This window comes from Suncus etruscus, chromosome 15, assembly GCF_024139225.1.
Source record: "Suncus etruscus isolate mSunEtr1 chromosome 15, mSunEtr1.pri.cur, whole genome shotgun sequence".
Classification (NCBI taxonomy): Eukaryota; Metazoa; Chordata; class Mammalia; order Eulipotyphla; family Soricidae; genus Suncus; species Suncus etruscus.
Genome location: NC_064862.1, coordinates 74,328,964 through 74,347,722, shown reverse-complemented (window position 1 = coordinate 74,347,722; position 18,759 = coordinate 74,328,964).

Sequence of the window (18,759 nt, the reverse complement as noted above, 5' to 3'; positions counted from 1 at the left end):
GGAGAGCAGAGAATTAGAAAAGCACATACTTGGAAATGTGTGAAGTTGGCTCAAAAGCTAATGCGTGGCCATTTTTAGATTTTGTTTTAAAGATATTTTTCTGTATTTGGCTACAATGTTCTCTACTCCACTAATCAAGCTTGCACTGTGTACTATTAAACTCCTAGGTGCTTTCTCACTTATAGCTACTTGAGTCTGAAGTAATGAGAGCAATACAGTTACTCATTTAAAACTCCCTTCTTGACTATCAAAAAATTTTTTAAAGCGTTGAAGCAGTATTTCTAATGAGATTGATTCTGTTCTATGGGCTCTCATCTCAGGAAAACGCTTTCGTCTTTAAAATCCTTTTGCGCCCTGACATTACAACTTCACTTCCCATCCACCCGCTTCTGTCTTTTTCTTTTAAAAACTATTTTTGGAATGGATACTTCCACTCTGGCTTTTCCAGGCTCTCTGGATCTTCTGTTTTGTCTTCTGGAAAGCTGTTTTTTGTTAGTTGGTTTGTTTATTTTTTTCTTTGTTTTTATTTGGGGTGGAAGGCAATTAGGCATATGGGGGGTTTGGGGGGCCACTCACAACACTGTGTTCAGAAGTCACTCCTGGGGGTGCTCAGAGAATCATGCCATACTCCTAGATCAGTTCTTTTGTCTTTTGTAAATCGCCCGTGCTTGAGTTTTATGGGAAGGTTTTGACAGTCTGCCTTTGAACTCTGCGATTAACCCATTTACGTTTTAGTCATGGGTGGCCACTGAGAGTTTCTTTCCACCATCTCTTGTATGCATGTATATTTTTTTGGATCTGCTTTTTTCTTCCTCCTTTTGATCTGTCTACTAATTAGATATTACTGCAATAGTATGGCTTAACAGACAACTCCCGAACCTCAGTGACTAACAACAACAAAAATGTGCGTCTGAGTGGGTTACAGCTGCCAGGTCTCCTTATTCTGCCGATGGGCTGATTCCGACATTTTCTCATCAGGACCAGTTAGAAACTCTAGCTGGGTCAGGGAGGCATTTAAAAACCGGCTCGGCCACGCCCACTCACAGCCCATTGGGTAGAGGGTCACTTGACAAGTATGGCCCCGCCCTGGTGAATTACAACCCCCCCCCCCCCAGGTAGTGGTCTGAAAGATCAATCCAAGAGTTTCAGTCGTGGGAAACAATTGAGATATTTTTGAATATTCCCATTTGAAAATAATTATACAGGGACTGGAGCCGTAGTACAGGGGATTAAGTAAGGTGTTTGCCTTACACGGATCTGAGCTGGGTTCGATCCCAGGCATCCCATATAGTCAGTCCTCCAGCAACTCTAGGAGTGATCCCTGAGTGTAGAGCCCTGAGTAACCCTTGAATATCGCTGGGCGTGACCCAAAACCCTAAATAAATAAGCAGGTAAATAAAACTAAGTGTACAGGTCCATTCTCTTGGCCATTATGCTAGCTATTTTCATGCATATATATAGCTAATAAATTCTCATTTAATTTCCTCCTTATGATAAATCCAAGAATGCTAGAACTTTTTCATTTAAACCACTCCCTCCAATTTACATACTGCTTTTAACCAGCACTGTAATAGTATATTCTCCCTCCACCCCTCCATATCACTTAGATATTATTATCCCTCAGTGCAGTCAAGATCTGTTTGACTGAGAACTTTCCCTATTATTTTGGCTTCTTATTCTGTTTGCATTTCAGTCTTTTCACCAACGATCATATTCATTTCTTGAGTGTAACCAAATTTCTTTTCATCAAGGTAGGGCTTTCTTACTGTTTATCTTTAAAAAAAAACAACACCTTTTCACCCTCAAGCTGCATGTATAATGGATTCATTTATTGAATATATTATTTGGGGACTTACTATCTGCCTGACGCCTTTCTAAACACTTGGAATATTTCAGTGAAAGAAACTGCCTTTAATTATGGCTTTGACATACTAGGAGGTGGAGGGAGGCGAAAGAAGACAAACCAACTAGGTTGCATGGAATTATGGTGAAATCCTAGTTGAAAAGCAGGATGGGGTGGGGGGGAAGGTGTCTGAGGGAGAGAGAACTTTTTGTTTGGTTTGGTTTGGTTTGGTTTGGTTTGGTTTGGTTTGGGGGCCATATTCAGCAATGATCGGGAGTTACTCCTGGCTCTGCACTCAAGAATCACTCCTCAAGGTACTCAGGGAGGCCATATGTGATGCAGGGGTCGAACCTGGGTCAACCACATGCAAGGCAGTGCCTTTACTCCAGGCAGAGAGGGAGCATATAAAAGAGAGAGAGAAACTGACCAATGTGAATTCCTAAAATGACCCATAGACAAGCACTTGGGAATGACCATGAATGAGTATTTCTGGGAGTGGAGTGAAGAAACTCTAGATGAAATATGTTTGATATCCTCAAAACAAAACAAAACAGTGAGGCTGCCAGAATGGACAGAATGTGGGAGGGAAAGAATACAAGAGAAGGCAGAGATAACTAAAGATGCCACTGAAAGGCATTTGCTTCTCTCTTGTTGATGTAATGACAATTGAACCAGACATGCCCCCTTGTCATGCCTGGTATAAAAGGAAAAACTTGGACAGTTGCAGGGGGCCCAAGAATGTGACCAGAGCAGCACTTGCTGATCCATGGGTGTCCAGAGATAAAGCATCAGAGAGATGCTGCCTGCTTTGTATCTATTTCTTTCTCTTTCTTTTTTGGTACCAGGACCTCCCTAGGCCACCTCTGGCCAGTGAATTTCCATCTATCTTTCCCTCTCTCTCAGAAACCCCAGGTGGTGGCAGCAGGCCTCAGACTCCAGGAGGAATAAAAAGTATACTTGATTTCTACTTCTCTCTCTTAGTCCAGGTGGGTTGTAGATACATGTTGGTGTCCCTGGGTAGGTATGAGGTCCAACTGGCAGCCGGACCCCACAAACCCCTGCGATACTTGAAGCACCCAGTCCTGGCAGCCTTGGACCTTTGCACTTTCTGTATATTTTCATCTCTTTTGGACCCTTTGCAATATGCTTTATTTTTTTATTAATTTATTTAATAGTTTGGAGGCCACATCCAGCAACACTCAGGGGTCACTCCTGGCTCTGTGCTCAGAAATTGCTCCTGGCAGGCTCAGGGGATCATATGGAATGCCAGGAATCGAACCACGTCCCTCCTGGGTTGACCGCGTGCAAGGCAAACACCCCACCGCTGTGCTATCCCTTGGGCCCCTACAATATGCTTTAAAGAATTTCTTCAACCATTTCTCCTAATTCATGCTCCTTTATTTTTCTCTTCAGTGGCAACTAGAGTCCCTCTTTGTTTATCAACACAGATTTCCTTTATTTTTAACTACAGAGCTTGTCTTTTAGTGGGCACACCTGGCTCTGTGTTCAGGGACCCACATTTAGTGGTGCTCAAGGGATCATACCTCGTGCCAGATTTGAACCAGAGTCAAATCCTCAGCTACAAACAAGGCAAGTCCCTTAACCTTAACCTTTGTCTCTGGCTCAGTGATGAATATCCATCTTTTTTTTTTTTTTTTTTTTTTTTTTTTTTTGGTTTTTGGGCCACACCCGGCAGTGCTCAGGGGTTACTCCTGGCTATCTGCTCAGAAATAGCTCCTGGCAGGCACGGGGGACCATATGGGACACCGGGATTCGAACCAACCACCTTTGATCCTGGATCAGCTGCTTGCAAGGCAAACACCGCTGTGCTATCTCTCCGGGCCCCGAATATCCATCTTAATTAGCAGAAATACCATTACTTTCTTTTTTCTTTCTTTCTTTCTTTCTTTCTTTTTTTTTTTTTTTTTTTTTTTTGTTTTTGGGCCACACCCAGTGGTGCTCAGGGGTCACTCCTGGCTGTCTGCTCAGAAATAGCTCCTGGCAGGCGCGGGGGACCATATGGGACACCGGGATTCAAACCAACCACCTTAGATCCTGGATCAGCTGCTTGCAAGGCAAACGCCGCTGTGCTATCTCTCGGGGCCCTCTTTTTTATTTTTTTCAAATGTTCCTATTTTATGTTCATATATGCCACTTATTTAATTTAATTTAATTAATTCAGGTTTTGGGCCACACTGTTAATGCTCAGACATACTCCAGAGCAGTTACTCCTGGTAGGCTCAAGGCCTACAGTGCCACAGGGAGACTGGGAGGAAGTGGTCAGAAGACAAGGCAGGGAGATGGGGATGAAAGCCTATGTCCTCACACTACCCACAATTCTCATCAGCTTTTCAGGGTCCCTCCAGCCCCCTTTGCTGAAGAGAGCCCCATGTGGAGGCCAGCAGGTCCCCAAGAGCAAGGACTGTGGGTTGTGAAGGCCCCTTAGGGTGCTCTGAAGTCCTGCACTGTCCCCAGCTCTCCCTCCCCACTCCTGCCCTGTATTCTTCACTCTCCTCCATCTAAGATGGTTCTCAAACTAAAGCCCGCGGGCCACATATTGTATTTATTCCCATTTTGTTTCTTCACTTCTAAATAAGATATATGCAGTGTGCATAGAAATTTGTTCATAATTTTTGTTTTTACTATAATCTGGCCCTCCAACAGTCTGAGGGACAGTGAACTGGCCCCCTGTTTAAAAAGTTTGAGGACCCCTGCCTGCCCTCCCTGAAGGAACCACAGCCTGCTCCCTTCCATCCCTGCCCCCATCCCTGAGCCCCAGACCCTCTGTTCCCCACCTAGTCCCACCTCAGCTCTTCTCTGACTTCTCCCAGACTGAACCCGTCAGCACCCAAAGTCTCTGGAGGCCAAGGAGCACCCCCCCACACGTCTTGACACGCGCTGCCGTGTGACCCCACTGAGGAGAAAAATGTAAAGCAAATGCTTTATTTTCTTCTCCCACAAGTGGGGGGACAGAGACCCCCAAGACTCTCACTCAAGAAGAAATTAACTCCCAGCCTCACAGGCACCTCAGAGGGAACAGCTCAGCTGGTGTTTTGTGAATGAAGGACTTGCTCATTCATCAACTCCTTCATTCATTCAGGCCTTCTTCACACTCACTCACTTATTCATTTTCTACACCACCCCTCCACACTCCATCTCAGCACCGTACTCAGACAATTCATTCATTCATCTGGTTCATTTAGCTCATTCATTCCTTCCTTCCCTCGCTTATTCTTCACTTATTCATCGGTTCTTTCATTCATCTAGGACTTTTCTTTCTCACTCACTCACCCACTCATTCTCCTCACCATTCCACATTCATTCATCTCATTCACTTATTCATTTAGCCCCACACTCAGGCAATTCATTCATTCAACTCATTCATTCATTCTCTCACTTATTTATTTAGTCACTCGTATTCATCAGCTCCTTCATTCATCCAGGCCTTCTCATACTCGCACACTCATTCCCTCCATAGTCCCATACTCATTCATCTCATTCACTCATTCATTTATTTAGACACACATTCAGTCAATTCATTCATTCGTTCAACTCATTCATTTATTTCTTCTCTCCCTTATTCATTCATATTCACTCATTCCTGCACCAGGCCCACACTCCTTCATTTCCCTCATTTGTTCTCTCCCTCCCTCACTCCCTCATCCATCATTTCCTCCCTCATTGATTCCCTCATTCTTTCCCTCTTTCTTCCTTCCCCCCTTACTTACTCACCCACTCACACGGCAAAGGTAACAAGACACTAACCTTAGCCCTAATTATGTTGAGCTGAGGTACTTGCTCTGAAGAAGAGTTTTGTCCTCAGAGAACTAGCACCCATTGGCACCTGGCACCCTTTGTACCCTTTAGTATCCTCTGGCACTCTAGCAGGAGCTGTGGTACCCAACACTAAGGAGTGTAAGGTCTGTGGCTGGTGCAGGGTGCTGAGCACCAAGAACGAAAGGGTCCTGGCTTGCTGGGGTCAAACAGAGGGTGAGGATGGGGGGGGCAGATGAGGAGTGCAGGGTCCCTTCTTCTGGGCAGAGGGCAACTGCTTCCGAGATCCCAGTAGGGGCAGTATACAGGGCCCATCCTGAGGTACCTATGGTGGGTAGATACGACCCCCTTGGAGCCATGTTGGGTCAATCTCAGCCTCCTGGCTGCCCTTGGCTCTGTGGTAGGGCCTGTTGGCAGTCATCCCACTCAGAGGGGTGCCTGTTCCGGCTGTGTTCCCTCCCCAGAAGATTCCTATGGGCCTGAGGCCTTCTTGAGCATTGGGGATCCCTTCTAGCTCCTCTGGGGAGCCCCAAGTTAGCAGCCCCAGGTCAGCCTGCTGAGGGGCCACGGTGTCCAAGATCAAGGGGACAAGGCCACCTCAGGATAGCCCCCCTCCCCAGGCCTCCATGTGGGATCAGAGCTCAGGGTCTTCTTTGCAAGGCCGTAACAGAGGTTTAGGTATGAGGAGAGAAGGATGGAGTGGGGCAAGAAAGCCCCTGGGAATTCGGGGTGGCCTCCATGGGAAAGAACCTGGAGGTGCTTCCAAGGTTGTCAATTGTGACCGGGTAATGCCTGTTAGAGACATTTATCTAAAGGGAATAAAACACCAACTGGGAAACTTACCTGCACTACACGAGGCCCAATTTCTAGTAGCTGAGATACAGGAACAGCCACATTTTGCTTGTGGGCTGCAGGAACCTCGCAGGGTCTATGGGGACAGGGAGACAGAGACGGAGATTGAATTAGGGGCTCTGCCTCCATGGGAACCCTTTGGGAGTCCGTTCTGGGCCATATGAGGCCTCTTGGAGTGTTGCAGGGCTGAGTCCCACTCTTAGGCTCTCTCCCTGCCCCCCGAGTGGTCACCACTACCCACCAATCTGTTGGTCAAGTTGACCATGGTGCGGGTGTGACCCTGCAGTTAGGATTGGCACCCACTTACTTCTGCGTCTCTTATGGAGCAAATGGGGCACCTTGGGGAATCTTGCCAGTGACTCCTGCCTTTCCATGCCTTGAAGAAGCGAATGGAAAGCAGCGAGGTACAAAACCAGCTGATTTTGGGGTCAGAGCGAGAACACAGCAGAAGGACATGCTTGCCTTGCATGAGGCCAACTTGGGTTCGATTCCTGACATCCTATATGGTCCCCTGAATACCACCAGGTGTGATTCCTGAGTATAGAGCCAGGAGTAGCTCCTGAGCATCACTAGGTGTGACTCCAAAACCAAACAAGCTGGTGGTGTCAGGCTTTGGCTTTAGGGGAGGTCAGGGGGAGCTGTAAAGGTGACTTCTGAAGTGAGCTTGGGAGCCACAGTTATATCAGTGACACTTATGGATGACACAGGGCTGGCCCGTGTCCAAGGGGAGAGGCATACAAGGGTATGTGTGCCAAGCAGCATGGCTCATGGGAAGCCATCTTTGGAGATTTTTTTTTTTTACCAGAAGGGACTTCCTGTGGCCAGGAAGGGGAACATGATTGAGGACAGCCAGGGAGGGACAGTTCAAGTGCTCCCTCTTGACTCAGGAGGGACTGGACATTTTTCCGGGAACGCTGTCATTTTATTGATGTCACCAGGATCCTGTCACCTGCCACCGTGATGACTCAGCCCCAGCCTTGCCCTCAGGTGCTCATTTACATTTTCTCAGAAATACCTTCCCAGAGTTGCCTTCTTCCTGCAGGAAGTTGTTTTTCCTGGTGAAGAAACTGAGAAAATTCCTATTCAAATCACTGACCGAATATTTATCTTTCTTTATAGCTCTCCCCTCCCTTACAGTCTCAGAATAATTGAACTCACGAGGACAGTCATCATGAGGCTAAGGAAGCCAGATACCTCCCACACACTCTATGAATCTGATCAGTCGCTTCCCTTACCATTATCTGGTTTTCTCCTGTGAGATGAGGGGTTAGAAGAAAGAGGTAGACCAGATAGCTGGAGAGAGGCGAGGTTGACCAGATGTCCAGACCTCAAAAGTCATCAGAATTTGTCAATGAATTTCAAAGGCATTCATGACTTTGAAGGATACTTCTGATGTCAGTCCCCTACCTGAACCCTAGGGAGATGACAAAAGGACTCGCTGAGTCCTTCTCCAGTTCAGACTTCTGCCTGACCCCTTTTGGCACCCCAAGAATGTAGCCACCAGCAGGGAACTCTACTCCACACAGATTGTTATGCCCAGATTGTACAACCATGCAGATGGCCTGACCTGGCTCCAGGAAGTGGATGAGGAAACCATTCCTGGGCCTCCATCTACAAGTGATCAAAGGTCTAGACTAGGTAGAACTTGGGGTAAAAGCAATTGAACTGCAACTTCTGCTAGGCTGGTCAGAATCCAGGCTTGCCAACTAGGATGGGGTGCAGATTTGAGCACTTCCTCAGCTTTTCTGAGCCTTTGTTTCCCAGTCTGTGCAATGACTGGGGGGTTGGGGGGTGAGGCTCGGCTCTCAGAAATGACCTCAGGATTCAAGCTTACACCCAAGAAGCTCACATCCAGCCTGTGGGTCTTCAACTCACACATGGAAGCAAGCCTGAGTCAGGCAGCGTAAACACCGACCACGGTCCTCAGGCCCAGCTTGGCCTGACTTCTTTGAGGATCCCGGTTTGGGGAGCACCCCCAGACAGAGCTGCCGCCGCCCCTGTCGGCAGCGGGATGGATGGGCCCCGCAGCACGGCGGGAAGGGCTTTCTGGCTCTCTGGCATGCCGTGCTAAAAAATGACTCCGAGGGAAACGTAAGCAGACACTCCGGGCCATAAATATTTCAGCGTGAAATGAACGTCCTTTCCCCAGCACCGACGCGCCATATATATTATTCATAAAACCATAACTTGAGTTGAAAGGTAGTCATCGAAAGAATAGACAGGCCCCCCTCAGATTCGCTGCATGCTGGGAAAAACAATCTCAAAGGGAGAAATTGCATCCCCCACTTCAATCTCCCCCAGTGAGATGAGATCACGGGGGTCATCTGGTCCTGCCCCTTGGCTCCAGCCTGGCCTCTGGGGAGTCTGGACAGACTGACAGCCCAGAGCAGTGGGGAGAGGCCCAGAACACCAGCAAAAGCCTAGATTCCCTTCACCCAACGTCACCCTGGCATTGCCGGAAATCTCCCCTAAATTCCAAGCAGAAGAAACAGGCTTCAAGCTCTCATAAGCACCACTAGGATGGGGAGAAGGCAGAGTAGGAGCAGAAAGCTTGTTGGGTGAGCCTGGAGTGGGGCTCCTCTCCCTTCCCAGAGCCTAGCACAGGGAAGGGGGCATATGGTGTCTGGATCACCCCCTTTCTTTGTTTCCTTGTTTGTTTGGTGGCTACAATGGTAGTCCTCAGGGTTTACTTGGCTCAAGAACTATTATTTGTACTGCTTGGAGGACCATATGGGATGCTGTGGATAGAACCCAGGTCAGCTGTGTCCTTTACTATCGCTCCAGTAAATTAGTCATCTGGAAGATGACAAATTCACCCCTCAAAGGACCTGGAGTCTGAGGAGGGTCCTTCCAGTGATGAGGTCTCCCCTATAATCTCACACCCCACATTTTGGCAATAGGCCTGTCCTCCCCAAACCAGGTCAGCATCTCCTGGGAGTTAGGGGGTGGAGGATTCAAGGTCAGGGAACATTCTGGAAGGTTTATTTTGAAAAGCAAAACCTGAAATACTAAACTGGGCAGAGAAGGGGCCTAGTGCTGCTAATCCAGAGATAGGAGGATCCCCCAAGGTCTCACTTGACCCAGAGAGAACCCAGAGCCTGAAATCCTGACCTCAGGACATATTGGGGTCCCAGGACATATTAATGTCCCAGGACACCAGGGACATATTGAACCTCATTACTATGGGGAAGGACAGAGAGGGGCCATGCATCTTCACTACTGGGACTCAGGTCTGCACCCCACAGGGGGCATCCTGGGTGCCTGGATGGGGGCCACAGGTTAAGGAAGACTCAGAGCAGTCACTGTAGGTCAGGCAAGGGACCAGGCTGTATTTCACTCCACACTGGGGGAACATTCCAGAAGGGTCTCTCCGAGCAAAGGTCCAGAGCCCAGTAACACTCCAGTCTGTTCACGGGGTCTATAGATTCCTGCGGTTGGGGTGCAGGAAGTGCACTTGGTGAGTAGTGAACTTCTGGGTGGGGGTTCCATCCCCAGATCCCAGCAGGAGGTGCCCGCACCCTCCTTCAGCCCCTTGCCCTGAAAGTTTGTTCTCCGGCAGCCCTCACTGACTTCCTCCATCCCACAGCCATTCCCCAGTTTAAAATGAAAAGGAAATAGAAAAAAAAAAGCGGGATGAGTTAATTTGCTAAAATGGAGCCCAGAGCAATAACTGATGACTTTTTCCCCCAAAGGAAACTGGAGTTAATTTGCCCGCTGAGTCACTTCTGCCTTGGGCTCTCAGTCACCGCACGGACCCAGACAGGCTCCTCAAGGCCCCTGCGGGCCGCCACTGCGCCTGCAAGCCTGCTGCTCTCCCGGTGGGGGTGGGATGGGGGTGGATAGGAAGAGAAGGTACCAGGGGCAGGGGGGCTGTCAAGCACGCAGGGGAGAAAGGGCTATTAGTGAGCTTCTGAAAGTCACAAGCGCACGTCTACGCGATTACACACACATGCGCACACGCAAACACAGTCAGTCAGCATACAAGCAAACCAGCAAGCACAGTGACTGGTAAATCCTCAGTGAGACGCCAGGAAAATCCAATTACAGTAATTCATCATGTTCCTTCTTTCCCAGGAAACCAGAGACAAGGCAGAGCCTGGACTCGAAGGACTTCTGGGTCTATTCGGGGAGAAGGGAACACTGGGGATCCCCATGCCTGACCATTCTCCACCATGATAGGACCCAGACTCATAGGCTTCATCAGGGACCATTTTGTCATCTTGGTGCTGTGTGACTTTGAGTCAGACACACCCCCTCTCTGAGCCTCCATTTTTCTTTGTTTTTATTTTTGTTTTGGGTCACTCCCAGAAGCGCTCAGGGGTTACTCCTGGCTGGCTCTATGCTCAGAAATTGCCCCTGGCAGGTACAGGGGACCATATGGGATGCCAGGATTCAAACCACCGTCCTTCTGCATGAAAGGCAAATGCCTTACCTCCATGCTATCTCTCCAGCCCCTTCATTTTTTTTTTTTTTTTTGATACAATGCCCTCATCAGGGGCTGGAGCAATAGCACAGTAGGTAGCAAATAGCACATTTGTCTTGCATGCAACCGAACCTGGGTTCAATCCTGGCATCCTATTTGGTCCTCCAAGTCTACAAGGAGTAATTTCTGAGCCTAAAGTCAGGAGTAACCCCTGAGTGCCACTGGATATGGCCCAAAAACAAACAAACAAAAAAACTCATCATCTATACAACCACATGAATGCACTGGACACCAGTGAGTGGAAAGCTGGCAGTGTATGATGGAAAAGTTTAGTCGATTTGACTACAATTGATAGGGGGAGAGGTTGGGCCACACTTGTCTGTTCTCACGACTTACTCCTGGCTCAGCAGTCAAGGATCACTCCTGTCAGTGCTCAAAGGACTACATATAGGGCCCGGAGAGATAGCACAGCGGTGTTTGCCTTGCAAGCAGCCGATCCAGGACCTAAGGTGGTTGGTTCGAATCCCGGTGTCCCATATAGTCCCCCGTGCCTGCCAGGAGCTATTTCTGAGCAGACAGCCAGGAGTAATCCCTGAGCACTGCCAGGTGTGGCCCAAAAACCAAAAAAAAAAAAAAAAAAAAAAAAAAAAAAGACTACATATACATGCCAGAAATCTAACTGGGTTTGGACACATGCAAGGTAGGTGACTTAATCTCTATATTATCTCTCTGGTCCCAGTCACCATAATTTTTTTAATTGAAAAAAGAAAGAAAAAAAGGGAAATAAAAAAGCCAACATTTCTTTTTTTCCTCTTGCCATTGGTGAGATATAGAACTGATGGCAGGAACTGGAGCAGCCTTTTTGGACTCGGAGGTGGAACTCATCTGTACAAACTATGACAAAAATTTAGGTGGATTAAAATATTTCTAGCGACATATAGAGTATGGTCTGAGCCCCAGAACACTTCAGACTGTTATTGTGGAGAGAAATAAACTCCTTATTGGTTTTCATACATGGGAAACTTGAAGGCCATTTAGAGGTTATCATTGGGACCAGGACGAAATAGAGTTGCTAGAATCCTGATCCAGTTATTTCCCACAAAGGAAATGGAGTGGTCAAGGGTCTGAGCTCTGGCACAACTCATTGTCAGGGTCATCATTTTCCTCCCAAGTCTCAATTTTCTTCACCTTCTGACACTAATTCCCTTAGCTTCCTTTTTTATTTTTCAGACTGGCTCACAAGGGCCCTGGGCTGGAAAAGCAGGTAACAAACAGGAGAGTAAACAGATTCAACAGAAACACACAGATTCAGATCTACATTTCCACACACAGCCTCACACTCAGATTCACACACACAGGTGCTTTCCATCGCCAATAGACAGACTGTTTACACACAGAGACATGTGTTCTCACACATAAACACAACCACACGAACACCCCAACATCATTATCTCCACCAGGGTTCCTGCCAGGCTAGGTCCCACTAGGTACCCCGAGTTCCCAGTGAGAACCCACCCTGGACTGGAACTCGGGCGATCCACATCACCCGGGCACCCAACAGAGGGGGGGGCAGAGCCTCAGACATAGAAAGAGGCACTGGCACCACTGCTGTGCCCACTGCGGGGGAAGGAAGAGCCAGCAGAGATCAGGGCCAGGTTTGGGGTCCCCACACCCCTTCCTACTCTGTCCACCCGTCTCTCCCCTCCTGGGCTCTCAGCGGGGCAAACTTTATGGCTTGGAGCCAAAGCCAGGTGAGGCCCCTTCTCCCCCCAGTTTCCCTTGGCATCTGCCCAGCTCCCCCTATCTGGGTGGGCAGAGCCAGGTCCAGGCCGCGCTGCAGTGTCCCTCATCGCCGCTAGGTGGTGCTGCGCCAACGAGAATCGCCTGGACGGGTCAGCCCTGCTCCTGCGCCCAGGGTCCCGCCTGACCACCAAGTCCTGGGTTCCTGGAACCCTCCAGGCCTAGTCTTGTGCTGGGATTCAAGGCGCACAGGGTCCACCATCCTGGCTGGGCTTTCGTCCTCTGACCCCAACCAGGCAGGGCTGCTCTGAGGCAGCCCTGCTTATGGGGTGCGGTGAGGTCACCTGGAAAACCGGGTTCAGAGTGACCCAACTAATGGGTGACAGGGGCCTGAGATGGCCCTTCTCCCCTCCAGCCCCATATTTCTGCCTCTGGGGTACGGTGGATCCCCAGAACCAGCCTGCTGAGTCTGTGTGTGATGAGGCTCCGACTGCTGGAAGGAGAGAGCCTCAGTTTCCTCCCATTGTACCTCCTCTTCTGGACCCTGGGATTCAGACTGGCCGTGCCTCTGGGGTCCTCAGCTCCATGCAATGCAGGGAATAAAGTTTAAGGGAAATAGTACAGGCAGGGTTCAAGGGACCCCAACTGGACCTCACCTGGATTCCCTGAATCCCCTGGGCCTAGCCTAGGCCTCTGGACCCCATCACCCAAGACACGATGGAAACACAATATTCACAGACCTGTGGGTCACAGGGAGAGTGAGGGGTCATGAGAATGGGTGTCTACACTGGGGGAGGGGGACCTAGTGTGAGGGGCAGGCCTGGACAGACACCTCGGGGCTTGCTTAGCTGCTCTGGACCCTGAGGTCACAAAACCACATTGGAGCAGAGCAGTGGGGACTGTCAGCGACTCTCACCTCTGGCTTTTTTCAGCACTTTCCTCCAACTCTCCCTGCTTGGCACAAGCACAGGATTTTGGGGTGACAGGGTGGAGAGTAAGAAGACCTGCCTGTGGGGGCTGAAGAGATAGCACAGCGATGTTTGCCTTGCAAGCAGCCGATCCAGGACCTAAGGTGGTTGGTTCGAATCCCAGTGTCCCATATGGTCCTCCGTGCCTGCCAGGAGCTATTTCTGAGCAGATAGTCAGGAGTAATCCCTGAGCACTGCTGGGTATGGCCCAAACACCAAAAATTAAAAAAAAAAAAAAGGAGACCTGCCTGCTAAATTGTTCTGGACCTGCCAGCCCCACCACACACACCCCAGTTCCATGACTTTGATTGACAGTGTTGGGATGGCAGACACAACATTCTCCCTGGGCCTCCTGGAAAGACTTGGGGCTTTCCCTCCTCAAAGAGCAGGTTCTGAGCTGTCCTCTCCTGCCCAGGCAGCATGGCAGGACACCCCAGCTCTGCACCCCAACACCACAGAGGTTCCAGGGTAGGACTCTGACACCCTCTCGACCACCAACTCCAGGGCCCTGATGGGTCGTGAGGAGGGGAAGTGCAGAGGATGAAGTGAAGGCCGAACCCCTGAGCCCCAAATGTTATGGCCCCATTAACTCTCCACTGTCCAAGCTGAGCCCTCCAAGGGCCCAGCAGGGCTGCACGGGGTGGGAAGGGGGGAGCAGCCACGTTATTACACACTTTTTCTTAAGTCCATGATAAGCTCCTTCTATTAGACTGTAGATCTCGTCACATAAAAGAGATTTGTGGACTCGCAGCCCGGGGGAGCTGGTTCTCTCTCCAGGCGAGACAGGCACAGGGCCCCCCCTGCCTCCAGGCCCTGGCTGTCGGGCTGTGATTTCTCACCCCAATGTCGCCACTAAAGATGTCACAGGCTCCTCTGCCCTGGTTGGGGGGGGGGGGGGGGAGAAGAGGACAGGCGCTTGCTGAGGCCTGGGACCATAAAGCGATCTTGGCAGTAGGAGGCATGGGCAGAGGACCTGGCCGTAGGTCTGGGTTCTGGAAGGCCCCAGTCATGCTCACTGAGCCCCATGCTATGTACCTCCCTCTCTTTAGCCCTCCATCCATCAGCTGCCTGAGAGACTCAGAGAGTGAGACGTTCCCTGGTAAAGGAATGTACGAGAGCATTAGGTCACAGAGCCATGGAACCACAAAGTCATGGGGGCTACAGAGCCATAGAGTAAGGAAGCCACAGAGCCATGGAACCATAGGGCCATGGAGCCCTGAAGCCACAAATCCACTGAGCCATGGGTGATTGTTGTTTGGTCACCATCAGGGGTGCCCAGACTTGGGATCACTGGCAGTCTCCCCAGTGCTCCTTCAGGAGCTGGGACAGATGTCCACACAGACACCTGTATTCTCACCCATGAGGAGAGATGAAGGCTTTTTTGGGGGGTTACACGAACCAACATGAGTCAGAGAAATGACGCATAGGATACAATTTGTGAACAAAGAACTTGTGCTCAGGGACCGAAAAGATAGTACGGTGGGTAGGGAACTTCCTTTGCATATGGCCAACCTGGGTTTAATCTCCAGCATCCTATATGGTCCCCTAAATATTGATTTCTGAGTGCAGATTCGGGAGTAAGCCCTGAGCACTGCCTGGTATGGCTCAAAAACAAACAAACACTGCAACCAGGACACAGAAAGCAGCCTGATGCTAACTAAAAGGAAATGTATTGTTTAGAAGCAAGACAAGTGGTTTGTTCCAAGTCCGGTCAGCATGTGGCCAGACTCAGGGAAGAAGCCCCTGGTTTCTGCATGCTGTTCTTTGTCATTTGAGCAAAGGCGTGAAGTCATTCAGGCTGCAGAGATAGCACAGCTGGGAGGGTGCTTGCCTTGTATGAAATGGACACAGTTTGATTTCCAGCACCCCAAGCCCTCCTGGAGAGATTCCCTGAGTCAGGAGTAAGCCCCAAGCACAGTGGGTATGACCCAGAAAACAAACAAAAGCAAAAACTAACACAAAGGAGTGAGGTGACTTAATAAGGGGTGGGATATGTGTGTAAGTTCATAGAAGGGAGGTTTGGGGGTGATTTCTCAGAGTCAAAACACCACCCAGACTCTCCCCGTCATTGGTGGTGTTGCCAGGGAGACTAAAGTCTTCTATGTGATTCTTACTATGTAAATGTACTGGAGCATCATAATATTAATCCAATGGAGCTATAGATATTGTGGGTTGGCCCCAGCACTCACTAGCCTTCGGTCTTACTCCTTCATTTTCTTCTTTGGGGTGGAAGACCTTTATGTCACATCCTACAGTGCTCAGGATCGACTCCTGCTTCAGTTGTCAGGGATCACTCCTGGAAGTACTTGGGGACCCTATATGGTGCCAGGGGTTTAATCTGAGTGAGTCATCTGCAAAGCAAGCTGCACTGTCTCTCTGAATCTGCTTCTGCATTTTGGTGTCCACACTTGAGATTCATCAACTTCAGGGGCAGAAATATACCAGGCTTCCAGGTTTTGTGAGCAGCCTTGTAAACAACAAATATACAACAAAAATACCCAGAACAAAACACCATTTTTTTTTTTGGTTTTTGGGTCACACCCAGCAGCACTCAGGGGTTACCCCTGGCTCTACACTCAGAAATCGCTCCTGGCAGGCTCGGAGACCATATGGGATGCCAGGATTTGAACCACCATCCTTCTGCATGCAAGGCAGATGCTTTACCTCCATGCTATCTCTCCAGCCCCATAAAACAAAATTCTTGATCAAAGATGGGGAGGGGAAATGTTCTGAGGGCCAGAGCAATAGCACAGTGAGAAGGGCACTTTCCAGCCACACAGGGTTCAATTCCTGGCATCCCATAGTGTCCCCCAAGCCTGCCAAGAGTAATTCCCAAGCTCAGAACCAGAAGGAAGCCCTGAGCACTTCCATGTGTGGCCCCCAAAACAAAACAAAGCAAAACAGAAAAAGAAAAAGCAAAGAAAGAGGAGATGTCAATTGTCATTTTTAAGGGACAGGGTCCTGCCATATCCAGATGTTACCACGTTTCACTCTCAGTGTCTGCACCAGTGAACGCCATTTTCCACAAGAGCTGGAGTGCTCCCTCTGACTCCTCCCCCACCCAGCAGTGCTTACCACCTTCACACTGGCCACTCTCAGCTCAGCACTTCCAGCACGGCCCTGCCTGGGTTAGCACCGCAGGGAGGCTCAGAAGCAAGCGATCCAGGACAAGGCCTTCTTTTGGGGAGTCTGTGAGGGAGATGAGAGAGAAAGGGCTGACGTGGCCCCTGTTCCGGCTCTGTATGCAGAAGCACCGAATCTCTGCCTGATAGTGACCACAGGGCCTCTAGCATCAAGCCAAGAATATTAGCCAGGAGGCTTCTGTGGCCCCCTCTGCAGCCCCAACCCCACTGTGCCAGTCAGGAAGGGACGGCCTGGTACTGGGACTGTGGGGCACAGTCACAGTGTGGGTGAAGAAAATCAGTCTTTTTCTTTTTTTGTTTGTTTTTGTTTTTAGGTCACACCCAGTGACACTTAGGGTTACCTCCTGGCTCTGTGCTCAGAAATTGCTCCTGCTAGGCTTGGGGGACCATCGTGGATGTTGGGATTCAAACCAGGTTTTGTCCTGTGTTGGCCACGTGCAAGGCAAATGCCTTAACACTGTGCTATTGCTCCAGCCCCAGAAAATCAGTCTCAAAACTAAACAAACACGGGACAAGATGATAGTACAGTGAGGAAGGTGTTTGCCTTATACACAGCCAGCCTGAGTTTGATCCCCAGCATTCCATAGGGTTCCCCAGAGCCAGCCAGAAGTCGTTCCTGAGCAGAGTCAGGAGTAAGCTAAGTGCAGCTCTCCCCAAAAAAACAAACAAACAGAAAAAGGATGTCCCATTTACACACACACACACACACACACACACACACACACACACACACACACACACACCATACACACATGTGATGAGTGAGACTGTCTTGGTGACCAAGTTGGTGAGACCCCCATGGTACCTTCTGACTCAGTGCCAGTCACTGACTAGTCCCCCTGTGATCTGAGCAGGCCAGGGCTGGTCTGGGCTAGCCTACCGAACCTTGGTGGTCATTCTGGGTCAGGACAAGGGAGTCTGATTACTGACTGCAGTTGGAACCAGCCTATTCCTCCCTCCCAATCAAGAGAAACCCCTGACCTTTGATTACTCCCCAGGACAGAGAACTTACTACCTCCTGTGCTCAAGCCTTTCATCACTCAGGTATTTTTTGTTTGTTTGTTTGTTTGTTTATTTTAGATCATACCCAGTGATGCTCAGGAGTTACTCTTGGTTCCCTGCTCAGAAATTACTCCTGTTAGGCTTGGGGGACCATATGAGATGCCAGGATCGAACCCGTATCAGTCATGCACAAGGCAAAGACCCTACCCACTAAGATATCACTCCAACACTTTATCGTTCAGTTTTTTGGAGGGGTGGGATTTGGGGCTATACCTGGTGGTGCTGGGGATAGAACCTGGGTTGGTCTCAGGCAAGGCAAATGCCTTAACCTCTGTGCTGTATGTCCAGCCCCTGTCATCTATCCATCTCTAGAAAGACACAGACTCCCCATAGCTCCGATGGGGGGGTGCCTTGAAGGATCCCTACCCTGTGGTCCTGCTAGAAACCCAACCTGGCAAGGCAGGTTCCCCAGATCTAGGAAGTTAGAGGATGCCCAGTAGGCTCCCTGACTAGGGGAGCAGAGCCTCAAACAGGAGGTCCTAGTTCTTAGTCCCTTCCTGCCAGGACGACCTCCATGAGAAGATGAATGAGACTGTCTTGATGACCAAGTTGTGAGACCCCGGTGGCACCTTCTGTCTCAGTGCCAGTCATTGGACCAGCCCTTCTGTGATCTGTGCAGGCCAGGGCTAGGCTGGGCTAGCCCTACCGAACCTTGGTGGTCCTTCTGGGTCAGGACAAAAAAATCTGGTTATAGATTGCAGTTGGAGGCAGCCTATTCCTGCCGGGGGAGGGGGACAAAGCTCTCCTGGATCAGAGAGCCCCCAGGTGGAGTGTCTGGGCAAGGGAAGAGGAGACAAATCCAGCACCCCGAGGGAACTAGACGAGGCCACAGGTTGATGGGTACTTGACAGGCCAAACATTTTGCACATGACACTCAGGGGTGCAGCCCATGATTGCTCCATAAATGAGTAAGAACCAGTCACTGGTTGTTGACCAGGAGAGATGGAGCCCAGA